The sequence below is a fragment of the Arachis stenosperma genome, chromosome 2, assembly GCF_014773155.1.
Source record: "Arachis stenosperma cultivar V10309 chromosome 2, arast.V10309.gnm1.PFL2, whole genome shotgun sequence".
Taxonomy (NCBI): Eukaryota; Viridiplantae; Streptophyta; class Magnoliopsida; order Fabales; family Fabaceae; genus Arachis; species Arachis stenosperma.
The window spans coordinates 29,071,917-29,087,911 of record NC_080378.1 but is presented as its reverse complement, the minus strand read 5'-3'; the positions used below and the strand labels follow the sequence as shown (position 1 = coordinate 29,087,911).

Below are 15,995 nucleotides of genomic sequence, written 5' to 3'. Positions count from 1 at the left end.
CATGGAGGAAAGTCAAGTGGATGAATCAATTTGATTCCTCAAGTCCTAATCAACTCCTAAAGGAAAGACTAGCTTTAGAGGCATTCAAATCAATTAGCAACTTCTAATTATCAATCAACAAAGGAATTAGATAACTCAAGAGTCACTAATTACTCTACCTAGGCCAAGAGGAACAAAACCTACACTAAAATCCCACCAAGCATTTCATCAAACACTTGGAAGGCACAAAAGAAAAGCAAAGCAAATTGACAACAAGAATAGAATCTAACAACATTTATTGAAAGGAATTAACAACAACAATCAAAAGAAACACATTTATTATGAATTACCTTTTATAGAATTGGAAGAAAGTAGAAGAAACAATACTAGATCTACAACAAAATATAAGAACAACATAAAGGAAATTGCAATAAAAGAATGGAAGAAGAATGAATGTAACAACAAGGAATTGAGATGTAGAAGTAGAAGAAAGCAAAGATTAAAATCTAGATCTAAGAACTAAACCTATTCCTAATCCTAATTCTAGAGAGAAGAGAGAGCTTCTCTCTCTAGAAACTAACTCTAACTACTAAACTAAACTAATGGTCAAAAGTTATGATGAGCATAATCCTCTCCCCTTCCCCTTAATCCTTCATCATTTTATTCCTTTCCCTTAGCAGTTTTGGCGCCAAAAATGGGTTCAGAAACCCTCTCAAATCGCCAGGCACGTGTTGCATTAGTGAGGTCATGTGCCATCATCGGCGCGTGCGCGCATGGTTCGCGTGCGCGTCCTTGGCCGATTCCGCAATGTGCGCGTGAGCGCCTTGTGCGCGTGCGAGTGCATGGCTGATTTTGCCTCTTTGACTTTTAATGCTTCTCTCCACTTGTATGCTTCCTTCCTTGCTTCCTTTGATCCATGCCTAGCCTATTTCATCCTGAGATTACTAACAAACATATCAAGGCATCTTATGGAATCAAAGAGAAAATAGAATTCATCACAATAAGGCTTAAAAAGCATGTTTTTCCACTTAAGCACGAATACGGGAGAGATAACGAAATCATGATAATTCCTAGGCTAAATGTGACAAAAGGCTATCAATATGCTCTAAATTCAATACAAAACAAACTGTCAAATTGGGGTTTGTCAGTCATCACGCCCAACAATTGCGAGTTTGAAGCTCGTCACAGTTATTCAATCCCGGAATCCTACTCGGAATACCACAGACAAGGTTTAGACTTTCTGGATTCTCATGAACGCCACCATCAATTCTAGCTTATACCACGAAGACTCTGATCTCACAGAATGGAAGGCTCGGTTGTCAGGCGAGGGCAACCATGCATTGTGCATCAGGAATCCAAGAGATACACACTCTAGCTTTCGCTTGTACAAGGAAGTGGTTGTCAGGCACGCGTTCATAGGGACGGATGATGATGAGTGTCACGGATCATCACATCCATCAGATTGAAGTACGAGTAGTATCTTAGAACTGAAATAAGATTGAATTTGAATAAAAGATAGTAGTAATTGCATTAAAACTCGAGGTACAGCAGAGCTCCACACCCTTAATCTATGGTGTGTAGAAAATCTACCGTTGAAAATACATAAGTGATGAAGGTTCAGGCATGGCCGAATGGCCAGCCCCCAAAACGTGATCATAGGATCAAAAATAAAATCCCCGATCCAGGATCAGTCAAAAGACCCTGAATACAATAGTAAAATGTACTATTTATACTAGACTAGCTATTAGGGTTTACAGAAGTAAGTAATTGATGCAGAAATCCACTTCTAGGGCCCACTTGGTGTGTGTTTGGGATGAGCTTGATCTTTACACGTGCAGAGGCTTCTTTTGGAGTTGAACGCCAAGTTGTAACGTATTTTTGGCGTTCAACTCTGGCTCGTGACGTGTTTCTGGCATTTGACTCCAGAATACAGCATGGAATTGGCGTTGAGCGCCAGTTTACGTCGTCTAATCACAAATAAAGTATGGACTATTATATATTGCTGGAAAGCTCTGGATGTCTACTTTCCAACGCCATTGAGAGCGCGCCATTTGGAGTTCTGTAGCTCCAGAAAATCCATTTCAAATGCAGGGAGGTCAGAATCCAACAGCATCAGCAGTCCTTTGTCAGCCTTTTATCAGAGTTTTGCTCAGGTCCCTCAATTTCAGCCAGAAAATACTTGAAATCACAGAAAAACACACAAACTCATAGTAAAGTCCAGAAATGTGAATTTAGCATAAAAACTAATGAAAACATCCCTAAAAGTAACTATATCCTATTAAAAACTACCTAAAAACAATGCCAAAAAGCGTATAAATTATCCGCTCATCACCTGCGTACGCGAGAGTCCCCCTCTGTTTTTGTAAGAACCGCGATTAATTAACTGTTTAATTAAAGAATTAAATGGCCCAAAATAGGTTCCAAAAATTTAGAATATTAATTAGAAAATATAAATATGATTTTTGGACTTAGTGTATTTTTTGAGTTGGAAAATATAATTTTCTACGAAAAACCGCACAAAAATGCGAACCAGTAAATTAACCAGTCGTACTGGCTTAAACTGTCTGGTACTGTGCGAGAATAATAAAAACAGTAGAAAACCTTCGGAAAACATTTAGAATTAAAAATTGGGCACTAATTTTAAAGATTTGGCCTAAAGTTGGCCAAACGGACCAAAAATACTAACGGGTTGGACCATATCCAAGTTAGGCCCAAACCAAACATATATAAGTTCATTAATGAACCCATTTTAGCCACATTCATCCTCAAACACCACATATACCAGCTGCATGAGTTGAAAGAGAAGAGAGGAAGAACATTTCCTCACTCTTTTGGCTATATCTCGAGCTATGCTACTCCGATTCGCGTGCTGTCAGTGGCTAAGAAAACCAAATAAGAAATTCAAATTCTTGCCAAGTCCGTCACTTCTAACAAAGTATTATGGTCAGATTCTCGAAAATCTCTGCCCAGTTCTCATCCCTAAGAAATTCAAATTTTTGGGTTTTGGTTTTGAGTAAAATTGTGTGTTTTGGTTGTTAAGGTACACTTTAGCACTGGTTGCTATTGGATTTTGCTCCCAAAACTGTTAGGCAAGGTAAGAAACTCCAAATCACTTGTGATTTTATGAATATATGGAACCCTAAGTATTGATTTTTATGAATTAATTGTGTATAGCTTGATTATTGAGATATTGGGAGCATTTGGATTTGAGTTGGTGGCTTGCTTGTGGTTAAAATCATGTTGGGCACATATTTGGTGTTTTGCACATATTGGAGATCGACCAAGGTATAGTTTCGGTTTCCTCTATGTAATATGTAATATGTAAAACCCGGTTAATTAACGGCTAATTAACCCACAAATGAGAATTTATTCTAGAAAGCCTAAAATGTGATTTTTATGGCTAAATGTGATAGAGGAGACTGAGACGAGAATTTCGGTACCAATTTTATGGAATTCGGACCAAGATTGGACCGAACGGGCCAAACCGGGCCAACCAGACCCAAAGTGGGCCCTTGGCCCAACATAACTAAACGAAAACCCTAGTTTTCAGCACTCTCTCTCCTCACACAACACACACACACGCTGAAAGTTGAAGGGAGGGGAGGAAGAACACTCTCTCAAGTTCTTTCTCTCACTTGATCTTCAAACTACCATAACTTTTGATCTAGAGCTCCGATTGCCGCTCCGTTTGCGGCCACGCGTTCACCGCGGAGAGCTCTACGAAACCCATACAATCAATCTTGAGGTAAGCCACGTGTTTCTGTTCGAAATTCCAGCCCTTATTTTCGAGTTTCATGGGTAAAATATTGAGATTTTGGGTTCTTTGATGTTATAGGACCCAACTCTCTTGAAGGAGAAGGTTAAACTTGTCTCCTTGGACCTAGGGTGTGGTAAGATTCTCAACCCTAGTGTGATTTGTTGTTCTATGATGTTTGGGTTTTGAGATGTTGTGTATGGGTGTGATGATTGTGGCTTAGGTTGTGTATATGTGAATATTGGAGTTTGATTGGTGATTTTGAAAAGCTTAGAAAGGGTTTGGTGGTGAAAAATCTGTTCTTGGAGGTTTTAAGGCCTTGAGAGCTTGTGGATAAGTGGTTTGGAAGTGCTCCGATTGAGCTTGGGAAATCGGCTAAGGTATGGTTTCGGTTTCCCGTATCTAATATGTAATGTGGTAGGAAATACTTAGGCTAGAGGCCCTAAGATAGGCATTGAATTGTTGATGTTATTGAATGATTGAGATATATGATGTGGTCATATATGTGATGATGATATTTGATGCCTTGGTGGAATGATGTATGAGAAATATGCATGTTGTGATATATGCTTGATGATTGGTTATGGTTGAATTGTGGGTTGAACCATGTTGATGGTGAATATGATGTTGGTTGTGTACAATAATGATTTATTGGGATTGGTGTTGTTGAGAATTGGCATGAGGAATAGTATATGATATGTCAATATGTTTGAGTTTGAGCCACTTGGGTGAAGTGGGTTAAAATGATGAGATAGTGATTTTGTAAATTGTGGTAAAGTGTCAATGTGTGAGTTGAGGAGGCTTGATGTTGAATTTGATATATTTTGATTGATTTCAAAGAAAAGGGATGAGATTGGCATGTTTTGATAGATTTTGAAAAGAGTTGGAAATGGCTTGTTTTGAAAATGGCACTTTGTGGTTTTATGAAAAACATGGTTTTTGGGCATAATTTGGTGGGACATAACTTGAACTACGGATCTCCATTTTGTGCCAAATTTGTTTAGAAATGAAATTGGATCCGGGATGTCCATGCCGTTCGAAGAACGGATGAAAAATGATTTAAAATGAGGAAGTTATGTCCATTGGAAGATAGGGGTTTGAGTCTGTGAATTCTGCAGCTTTTAACTTAGAAAATTTTTAGCAGAATGACCCCTTGCGCGTGGGCGCACCTGGCGCGTACGCGCCGATCTTCCAGAAAGCGCCATCCACGCGTGCGCGTGATGTGCGCGGGCACGCCGATTGTGCTGCACCTAATGCCCAGTTATTTTCCAGAGAGTTATGCCAGAACTGTGCTAGTGTTGTGCCTGGGGCACGAGAATACCCACGCGTACGCACGGTTTACGCGTGCGCGTCGATTGGTAAATTTTGAATCCACGCGTTAGTGTGCATGACGCTTGCGCGTCGATGAGTTTTTGAGGCCATCCACGCGTACGCGTGGAGTGCGCGTACGCGTGGCCCTGTTTTCATCCCAAAGCTGATTTTTGAGTTTTAAAAGCCAAATCTCATACTTCTAAGCCTCCGATCTCACCATTTATGTCTTAAATCATTATGATATACCTAGCATGAGAAAAAGGGCTAGTGAATGTGGTAACTTGCGAGTGAAGCAAGGGGGAAATATGTATGATCATTGAGGATCAAAGATGATTATGTGAGATGCGGAGAATGGCGGTGGAGGTGCTTGTTATGCCATGGGCCGAAGGGTCGTAAATGTTAATGAATTGGCTGGTTATGGATTTAACCGTGAGCCGGATGGCTAGATTATTGCCGTGTGACGGCGGAGCCATGATTATGGCTAAGTATAAATGCATATATGCTGTTGAATGAATTGTGAATGTTTGCACTTCCACCATCGGAGATGAGGGTTTCCCTGGGTAGTAGCAGTGGCTAGCCACCACGTGCTCCAGGTTGAGACTCGAAGCTCTATTAACCCTATGTCGTAAGTGTGGCCGGGCACTGTGAAAGGCCCGGATGAGCTCGCCCCCGTAAATATTCACCAGTGAGGGTGATGGATATGGATCATGATTATGATCAAGTTTATGATGAGTATAACTCGAGTTGGAGATGCGCGACAGAGGGACAGTCCAATGGTTAGCTGCCAGGACTTGTCGGGTTGGCTCTATAACCGACAGATGATATCATCAGCCACTAGGGATAGGCATTCATCATATGCATACTATGTGAATTGTTTGAGATTACTTATTTGACTGCATATTACTTGCTAATTGTCTAAATGTCTTAACCGCTCCTATTTGTATATTCTTTGTCTGATATAACTGTGTTTGCTACAATATACTCCTGCTGGTGGTTGGGAGGTTTGAAGGAATTGGAAAGGGAAGTATTAGTTAGACTGAAGAATCTTTAGTCAGATGCCCTTATATGGTTTAGCTTGTTTATAAGCTTTGAATTATCTGGAGGAAGTTCTAGGATTGCCTTTGGCTTTCCTCCATTATTATGTATTATATATGTGGAAGCTGTTACCATGCTGGGGACCTCTGGTTCTCACCCATGCGGATTTTGTGGTTTTCAGATGCAGGACGTGAGGTTTCCCGCTGAGGCATGCTGGAGACTTCTAGATTTGCGAAGATTCCTTGTTCTTGGGGACTCTGTTTAGTTTATATGTTTTGCTTAGATACTTTTATCTCCATTAAATAATACAAACTGTGATGACTCCTCTTATGGGAGATTTTGGAGAATAGGTTTTATGTATTTGTGTCCCTTTGGGTTTCCTTTGGGGTTTTCCTTATTTTATCATATGTATATATTGCTATGCTCGGACCGGTTATCTTCGCAGCCGGATTTTGAGTCTTGATATTCCTGTTTTTGACACTCCTTTGTATATATATAATCTCGCGTTGGTTTATCCTTGTTCGTTACATTAACGATCGGAGTGTTGCGCTTTTGAGTTGCGGTTTTTGTTTACCCCTTTTTCTACAAAGGCTCCTAGTTATAATCAATCATTCATACTACTAAACGTACTAAATTTTTATTTTAGAGGTCGTAATACCTTGCCATCTCTGAATTATGACTTAAGCATAAGACTCTGTATGGTAGGGTGTTACATTATGGTATCAGAGCAGTTCGTTCCTGTAGAGCCTGAGGGATGGACTGACTATGCTTTTGTGCATTCTCTGTATGTGTGTTATGTGCTATTAGTATATCTGCTTGATATAATTGGCATAAACGTTCATGAGCATGCATTTGGGACTTTGAAGCACTAGACTTCCGATATTGAGACTGATCAACTTAATATCGATTGTTTGGTGTGTATAGGAACCATATGGCGCCTCGTGGACGCGGTAGAGGTAGTGTGAGAGGTCGTACGAATGCTCGTGCACCGGAGAATAACCCTAATGACCCGGTGAACTTTACGACTGCGTTGGAGAACATGGCTGCTGCTATGCAAGCCACTGCTGAGGCCCTTGGTCAACAAATGAACAACCATGGTGATGAGCGGATAATTTGTACGCTTTTTGGCATTGTTTTTAGTGTGTTTTTGGTAGTTTTAGTTGAGTTTTTATTATATTTTTATTAGTTTTTAGTTAAGATTCACTTTTCTGGACTTTACTATGAGTTTGTGTGTTTTTCTGTGATTTCAGGTATTTTTTGGCTGAAATTGAGGGATCTGAGCAAAAATCTGATTCAGAGACTCAAAAGGACTGCAGATGCTGTTGGATTCTGACCTCCCTGCACTCGAAGTGGATTTTCTAGAGCTATAGAAGCCCAATTGGCGCGCTCTCAACGGCGTTGGAAAGTAGACATCCTGGGCTTTCCATAAATATATGATAGTCCATACTTTGCCCAAGATTTGATGGCCCAAACCGGCGTTCAAAGTCACCTACAGAAATTCCAGCGTTAAACGCCGGAACTGGCACCCAAATGGGAGTTAAACGCCCAAACTGGCATAAAAGCTGGCGTTTAACTCCAAGAAGAGTCTCTACACGAAATTGCTTCATTGCTCAGCCCAAGCACACACCAAGTGGGCCCGGAAGTGGATTTTTATGTCATTTACTCATTTCTGTACACCCTAGGCTACTAGTTTCTTATAAATAGGACCTTTTACTATTGTATTTTCATCTTTGGATTGTTTTTGATCCTTTGATCATCTTCGGACATCTAGTTCTTAGATCATTGGGAGGCTGGCCTCACGGCCATGCCTAGACCTTATGCTTATGTATTTTCAACGGTGGAGTTTCTACACACCATAGATTAAGGTGTGGAGCTCTGCTGTACCTCGAGTATTAATGCAATTACTATTGTTCTTCCATTCAATTCCGCTTGTTCTTGTTCTAAGATATCACTTGTTCTTCAACTTGATGAATGTGATGATCCGTGACACTCATCATCATTCTCACTCATGAACAAGGTGACTGACAACCACTTTTGTTCTACAAGCAACCAAGGCTCTAGTGAATATCTCTTGGATTCTTTAATCGGAATCTTCGTGGTATAGGCAGGACCTGATGGCGGCATTCAAGAGAATCCGGAAGGTCTAAACCTTGTCTGTGGTATTCTGAGTAGGATTCAATGATTGAATGACTGTGACGTGCTTCAAACTCCTAGCAGGCGGGGCGTTAGTGACAGACGCAAAAGTATCAATGGATATTATTCCGGCCTGACCGAGAACCGACAGCTGAATTCCGCGTGCCGTGACAGGGCATATGCAATCGCTTTCACTGAGAGGATGGGAGGTAGCCATTGACAACGGTGAAACCCTACACGAGCTTGCCATGGAAAGGAGTAAGAAGGATTGGATGAAGACAGTAGGAAAGCAGATAGACGGAAGGGAAAGCATCTTCATGCGCTTATCTGAAGTTCCTACCAATGAATTACATAAGTATCTCTATCTTTATCTTTATGCTATTTTCGTTCATCATCATATCCATTTGAGTCTGCCTGACTAAGATTTACAAGATGACCATAGCTTGCTTCATACCAACAATCTCCGTGGGATCGACCCTTACTCACGTAAGGTATTACTTGGACGACCCAGTGCACTTGCTGGTTAGTTGTGCGAAGTTGTAGTGATCACAATTTCGCGCACCAAGTTTTTGGCGCCGTTGCCGGGGATTGTTTGTGTATGGACAACTGACGGTTCATCTTCTTGCTTAGATTAGGTATTTTTCTTCAGAGTTCTTAAGAATGAATTCTAGTGTTTCAAGGTGATGTTCTTATCATCACCAAGGCTGATTGATTCTCATCAATTTAGCTCTTGAATGCAATGTCCTGCTAAAGCTTGGCCGGCCATGTCTAATTCCTTTAGACTAAAGCTTTAGACTAACATTGCATGATTCCTGGAATTCTCATTAAGAATTTTGATACCTTTATTTTCCTTTTCACTTAATTTTCGAAAAAGCACAAAAAATTTATAAAATTATAAAATCCAAAAATATTTCTTGTTTAAGTCTAGTGTCTCATTTTAAGTTTGGTGTCTTGCATGCATTGTTATTTGATTTTATTTGCATTTTGATTATTCCTCATTATTAAAAATCCAAAAATATTTTTAATTTGTGTCTTTTCAAGTCAATAATACAGAGAATTGAAGATTCAGAACATACTGCAGAGGAATCACACAGAAAAAGCTGAGCATTCGAAAATGCCCAGTGAAGAAGACAGACTGGCGTTTAAACGCCAGCCAGGGTGCCTGGTTGGGCGTTTAACGCCCAAAAAGGGTGCATTTTGGGCGTTAAACGCCAGAATGTATACCATTCTGGGCGTTTAACGCCAGGATGGTGCTAAGGGGAAGATTTTGTTTCAAATCAATTTTTTTTCAAGTTTTCAAAGTTTTTCAAAATCAAATCTTTTTCAAATCATATCTTTTCAATCAAATGTTTTCAAAATCAATTTCTTTCCTTTTTCAAAGATACTTACTAACAATTAATGATTTGATTGAACATTTTTTGCCTTTTCTGTTGAGGAAAGTTTTATGTTTGAATCATATCTTTTCTTGTTAGGCAAGTCATTAATTTTTAAAAATCATATCTTTTCAAATTGTTTTCAAATCATATCTTTTAAAATTGTTTTCAAATCATATCTTTTTAATCACATCTTTTTCAAAATAAGTTTTCAATCAAATCTTTTTAATTTCTAATTTCAAAATCTTTTTCAAAAATCACTTGATTTCTTTTCCACTCTTATTTTCGAAAATTATCAATCAATTTTTAAAATGTTTTGACATCTTTTTAATTAATTTTCGAAAATCCTCTTCCCTCCTTCTCACATCCTTCTATTTACGGAGTACTACTCCTTCTTAAAGCACAATTCGAACTTTATCAAGTTCGAATTCTTCTACCTTCTTTCTTCTACTTTTCTTTTCCTCTGACACTTCAAGGAATCTCTATACTGTGACATAGAGGATTCCACATTTTCTTGTTCTCTTCTCTTTCATATGAGCAGGAGCAGAGACAAAGGCATTCTTGTTGAAGCTGACCCTGAACCTGAGAAGACCTTGAAGAGAAAGCTAAGAGAAGCCAAAGCACAACTCTCTTTAAAGGACCTAACCGAATTCTCCAAAGAAGAAGAACACATGGCAGCCAAAAACAACAATGCCAACAATGCAAGGAAGGTGCTGGGTGACTTTACTGCACCTACTCCCAATTTCTATGGGAGAAGCATCTCTATCCCTGCCATTGGAGCAAACAACTTTGAGCTTAAGCCTCAATTAGTTTCTCTAATGCAACAGAATTGCAAGTTCCATGGACTTCCAATGGAAGATCCTCATCAGTTTTTAGCTGAGTTCTTGCAAATCTGTGACACAGTCAAGACTAATGGGGTTGACCCTGAGGTCTACAGACTGAAGCTATTCCCTTTTGCTGTAAGAGACAGAGCTAGAATATGGTTGGACTCACAACCTAAAGATAGCCTGGACTCTTGGGAAAAGCTAGTCAATGCCTTCTTGGCAAAGTTCTTTCCACCTCAAAAATTGAGTAAGTTTAGAGTGGAAGTCCAAACCTTCAGACAGAAGGATGGAGAATCCCTCTTTGAAGCTTGGGAAAGATACAAACAATTAATCAGAAAGTGTCCTTCTGACATGCTTTCTGAATGGAGCATCATAGGTATTTTCTATGATGGTCTCTCTGAACTATCCAAGATGTCTTTGGATAGCTCTGCTGGAGGATCTCTTCATTTGAAGAAGACGCCTACAGAAGCTCAAGAGCTAATTGAAATGGTTGCAAATAACCAATTCATGTACACTTCTGAAAGGAATCCTGTGAACAATGGGACTAATCAGAAGAAAGGAGTCCTTGAGATTGACACTCTGAACGTCATACTGGCTCAGAACAAGATATTGACTCAACAAGTTAATATGATTTCTCAAAGTCTGTCTGGAATGCAAAATGCACCTGGCAGTACTAAGGAAGCTTCATCTGAGGAAGAAGCTTATGATCCTGAGAACCCTTCAATGGAAGAGGTGAATTACCTAGGAGAACCCTATGGAAACACCTATAATTCTTCATGGAGAAATCACCCAAATTTCTCATGGAAGAATCAAGAGAGACCTCAACAAGGTTTCACTAATAATAATGGTGGAAGAAACAGGCTTGGCAATAACAAGCCTTTTCCATCATCTTCTCAGCAACAGACAGAGAGTTCTAAGCAGAATACTTCTGACTTAGCAACAATGGTCTCTGATCTAATTAAAACCACTCAAAGTTTCATGAATGAAACAAGGTCCTCCATCAGAAATTTGGAAGGACAAGTGGGTCAGCTGAGCAAGAAAATTACTGAACTCCCTCCTAGTACTCTCCAAAGTAATACAGAAGAAAATCCAAAAGGAGAGTGCAAAGCCATAACCATGGCCGAATGTGGAGAGGAAAGAGAGGAGATGGACGCCACTGAGGAAGACCTCAATAGGCGTGCACCAACCTCCTCTGAGTTCCCCAATGAGGAACCATGGGAATCTAAGGCTCAAAATGAGACCATAGAGATTTCATTGGACTTACTTCTGCCTTTCATGAGCTCTGATGAGTATTCTTCCTCTGAAGAGGATGAGTATGTCACTGAAGAGCAAGTTGCTAAATATCTTGGAGCAATCATGAAGCTAAATGACAAGTTATTTGGAAATGAGACTTGGGAAGATGAACCTCCCTTGCTCACCAAAGAACTGGATGACTTGTCTAGGCAGAAATTACCTCAAAAGAGACAAGATCCTGGAAAGTTTTCCATACCTTGTACCATAGGCACCATGACCTTCAAGAAGGCCCTGTGTGACTTAGGGTCAAGTGTGAACCTCATGCCTCTCTCTGTAATGGAGAAGCTAGGGATCTTTGAGGTACAAGCTGCAAGAATCTCATTGGAGATGGCAGACAACTCAAGAAAACAAGCTCATGGACTTGTAGAGAATGTTTTGGTAAAAGTTGAAGACCATTACATCCCTACTGATTTCATAGTCCTAGAGACTGGGAAGTACATGGATGAATCCATCATCCTTGGCAGACCCTTCCTAGCCACAGCAAAGGCTGTGATTGATGTTGATAGAGGTGAACTAATCATTCAAGTGAATGAAGAATCCTTTGTGTTTAAGGCTCAAGGATATCCCTCTGTCACCATGGAGAGGAAGCTTGAAGAGCTTCTCTCAAATCAGAGACAAATAGAGCCCCCACAGACAAACTCTAAGTTTGGTGTTGGGAGGCCACAACCAAACTCTAAGTTTGGTGTTGAACCCCCACATTCAAACTCTAAGTTTGGTGTTGGGAGGTTCCCACATTGCTCTGAGTATCTGTGAGGCTCCATGAGAGCCATCCGTCAAGCTACTGACATTAAAGAAGGGCTTGTTGGGAGGCAACCCAATGATTACATTTTATATATTTTCTTTTGTTATTTTATGTTTTTTTTAGGTTGATGATCATAAGAAGTCACAAAATCAATTGAAAAAGCAAAAACAGAATGAAAAACAGGAAGAAAAACAGCACACCCTGGAGGAAGAACTCACTGGCGTTTAAACGCCAGTGAGGCTAGCAGTTGGGCGTTTAACGCCCAGTCTGGCACCATTCTGGGCGTTTAACGCCAGAAAGGGGCACCAGACTGGCGTTAAACGCCAGGAAAGGGCTAGAACCTGGCGTTAAACGCCAGAAATGGGCACCAGCCCGGCGTTTAACGCCAGAATTGGCTCAAAACGTGATTTTTGATGCCATTTGGTGCAGGGATGACTTTTCCTTGACACCTAAGGATCTGTGGACCCCACAGGATCCCCACAAACCCCTCACCTATCAAATCCCATCTCTCTCTTCACCACTCAACTCCATAAAACCCCACTTACCTCACCATCCAAATTCAAACCACTACTTCTTACCCTTTTGGCCTAACCACAAAGCCATCTCCCTCTCCTCCATTACTTCTTCTTCTACTCTCTTCTTTCTTTTTTTTTGCTCGAGGACGAGCAAACCTTTTAAGTTTGGTGTGGTAAAAGCATTGCTCTTTGTTTTTCCATAACCATTTATGGCATCCAAAGCCGGTTCAACTGAGAAGGCATGACCTCAAGCCCATCACTAAGAAGAAGATGGAGCAAACAAGAGACCCCTCTCATCAAGAGATCCCTGAGATACCTCAAGGGATGCACTTTCCTCCACAAGACTATTGGGAGCAACTGAACACCTCCCTAGGAGAATTAAGTTCCAACATGGGACAACTAAGGGTGGAGCACCAAGAACACTCCATCATCCTCCATGAAATTAGAGAAGATCAAAGAATCATGAGAGAGGAGCAACAAAGACAAGGAAGAGACATTGAGGAGCTCAAGCACTCCATAGGATCTTCAAGAAGAAGAAAGAGCCGCCATCACTAAGGTGGACCCGTTCTTTAATCTCCTTGTTCTTTAATTTTCTGTTTTTTTCGAAAATTATGCTTTATGTTTATCCATGTTTGTGTCTTATGATCATTAGTGTCTTAGTGTCTATGCCTTAAAGCTATGAATATGAATCCATCACCCTTCTTAAATGAAAACTGTTTTTGTCACAAAAGAACAAGAAGTACAGGATTTCAAATTCATCTTTAAAACTAGCTTAATTAGTTTGATGTGGTGACAATACTTTTTGTTTTCTGAATGTATGCTTAAACAGTGCATATGTCTTTTGAATTTGTGATTCATGAATGTTAAAATTGTTGGCTCTTGAAAGAATGATGAAAAAGGAGACATGTTACTGAGGATCTGAAAAATCATAAAAATGATTCTTGAAGCAAGAAAAAGCAGTGAATACAAAAAAAAAAAAAAGAAGGAGAAAAACGAAAAAAAAAAGGGGAGAAAGAAAAAGAAAAAGAAAGAAATAAAGTTGTGATCCAAGGCAAAAAGAGTGTGCTTAAGAACCCTGGACACCTCTAATTGGGGACTTTAGCAAAGCTGAGTCACAATCTGAAAAGGTTCACCCAATTATGTGCCTGTGGCATATATGTATCCGGTGGTAATACTGGAAGACATAGTGCTTTGGGCCACGGCCAAGACTCAATAAGTAGCTGTGTTCAAGAATCATCATACTTAACTAGGAGAATCAATAACACTATCTGGATTCTGAGTTCCTAAAGAAGCCACTCATTCTGAATTTCAAAGGATAAAGTGAGATGCCAAAACTGTTCGGAGGCAAAAAGCTACTAGTCCCGCTCATCTAATTTGGAGCTTAGTTTCATTGATAATTTGGAGTCTATAGTATATTCTCTTCTTTTTATCTTATTTGATTTTCAGTTGCTTGAGGACAAGCAACAATTTAAGTTTGGTGTTGTGATGAGCGGATAATTTGTACGCTTTTTGGCATTGTTTTTAGTGTGTTTTTGGTAGTTTTAGTTGAGTTTTTATTATATTTTTATTAGTTTTTAGTTAAGATTCACTTTTCTGGACTTTACTATGAGTTTGTGTGTTTTTCTGTGATTTCAGGTATTTTTTGGCTGAAATTGAGGGATCTGAGCAAAAATCTGATTCAGAGACTCAAAAGGACTGCAGATGCTGTTGGATTCTGACCTCCCTGTACTCGAAGTGGATTTTCTGGAGCTATAGAAGCCCAATTGGCGCGCTCTCAACGGCGTTGGAAAGTAGACATCCTGGGCTTTCCAGCAATATATGATAGTTCATACTTTGCCCAAGATTTGATGGCCCAAACCGGCGTTCAAAGTCACCTACAGAAATTCCAGCGTTAAACGCCGGAACTGGCACCCAAATGGGAGTTAAACGCCCAAACTGGCATAAAAGCTGGCGTTTAACTCCAAGAAGAGTCTCTACACGAAATTGCTTCATTGCTCAGCCCAAGCACACACCAAGTGGGCCCGAAAGTGGATTTTTATGTCATTTACTCATTTCTGTACACCCTAGGCTACTAGTTTCTTATAAATAGGACCTTTTACTATTGTATTTTCATCTTTGGATTGTTTTTGATCCTTTGATCATCTTCGGACATCTAGTTCTTAGATCATTGGGAGGCTGGCCTCACGGCCATGCCTAGACCTTATGCTTATGTATTTTCAACGGTGGAGTTTCTACACACCATAGATTAAGGTGTGGAGCTCTGCTGTACCTCGAGTATTAATGCAATTACTATTGTTCTTCCATTCAATTCCGCTTGTTCTTGTTCTAAGATATCACTTGTTCTTCAACTTGATGAATGTGATGATCCGTGACACTCATCATCATTCTCACTCATGAACAAGGTGACTGACAACCACTTTTGTTCTACAAGCAACCAAGGCTCTAGTGAATATCTCTTGGATTCTTTAATCGGAATCTTCGTGGTATAGGCAGGACCTGATGGCGGCATTCAAGAGAATCCGGAAGGTCTAAACCTTGTCTGTGGTATTCTGAGTAGGATTCAATGATTGAATGACTGTGACGTGCTTCAAACTCCTAGCAGGCGGGGCGTTAGTGACAGACGCAAAAGTATCAATGGATATTATTCCGGCCTGACCGAGAACCGACAGCTGAATTCCGCGTGCCGTGACAGGGCATATGCAATCGCTTTCACTGAGAGGATGGGAGGTAGCCATTGACAACGGTGAAACCCTACACGAGCTTGCCATGGAAAGGAGTAAGAAGGATTGGATGAAGACAGTAGGAAAGCAGATAGACGGAAGGGAAAGCATCTTCATGCGCTTATCTGAAGTTCCTACCAATGAATTACATAAGTATCTCTATCTTTATCTTTATGCTATTTTCGTTCATCATCATATCCATTTGAGTCTGCCTGACTAAGATTTACAAGATGACCATAGCTTGCTTCATACCAACAATCTCCGTGGGATCGACCCTTACTCACGTAAGGTATTACTTGGACGACCCAGTGCACTT

The 15,995-nt window shown here is 40.2% G+C and overlaps 1 non-coding gene across 1 annotated transcript; it reads right to left on the bottom strand.

Moving 5' to 3' along the window:
- Positions 1-10,658: 10,658 nt before the first annotated feature.
- On the bottom strand, positions 10,659-10,762 carry LOC130964053 (small nucleolar RNA R71). Its single transcript, XR_009080165.1, has one exon. It is a non-coding gene; the product is annotated as a small nucleolar RNA R71 (small nucleolar RNA).
- Positions 10,763-15,995: the final 5,233 nt, after the last annotated feature.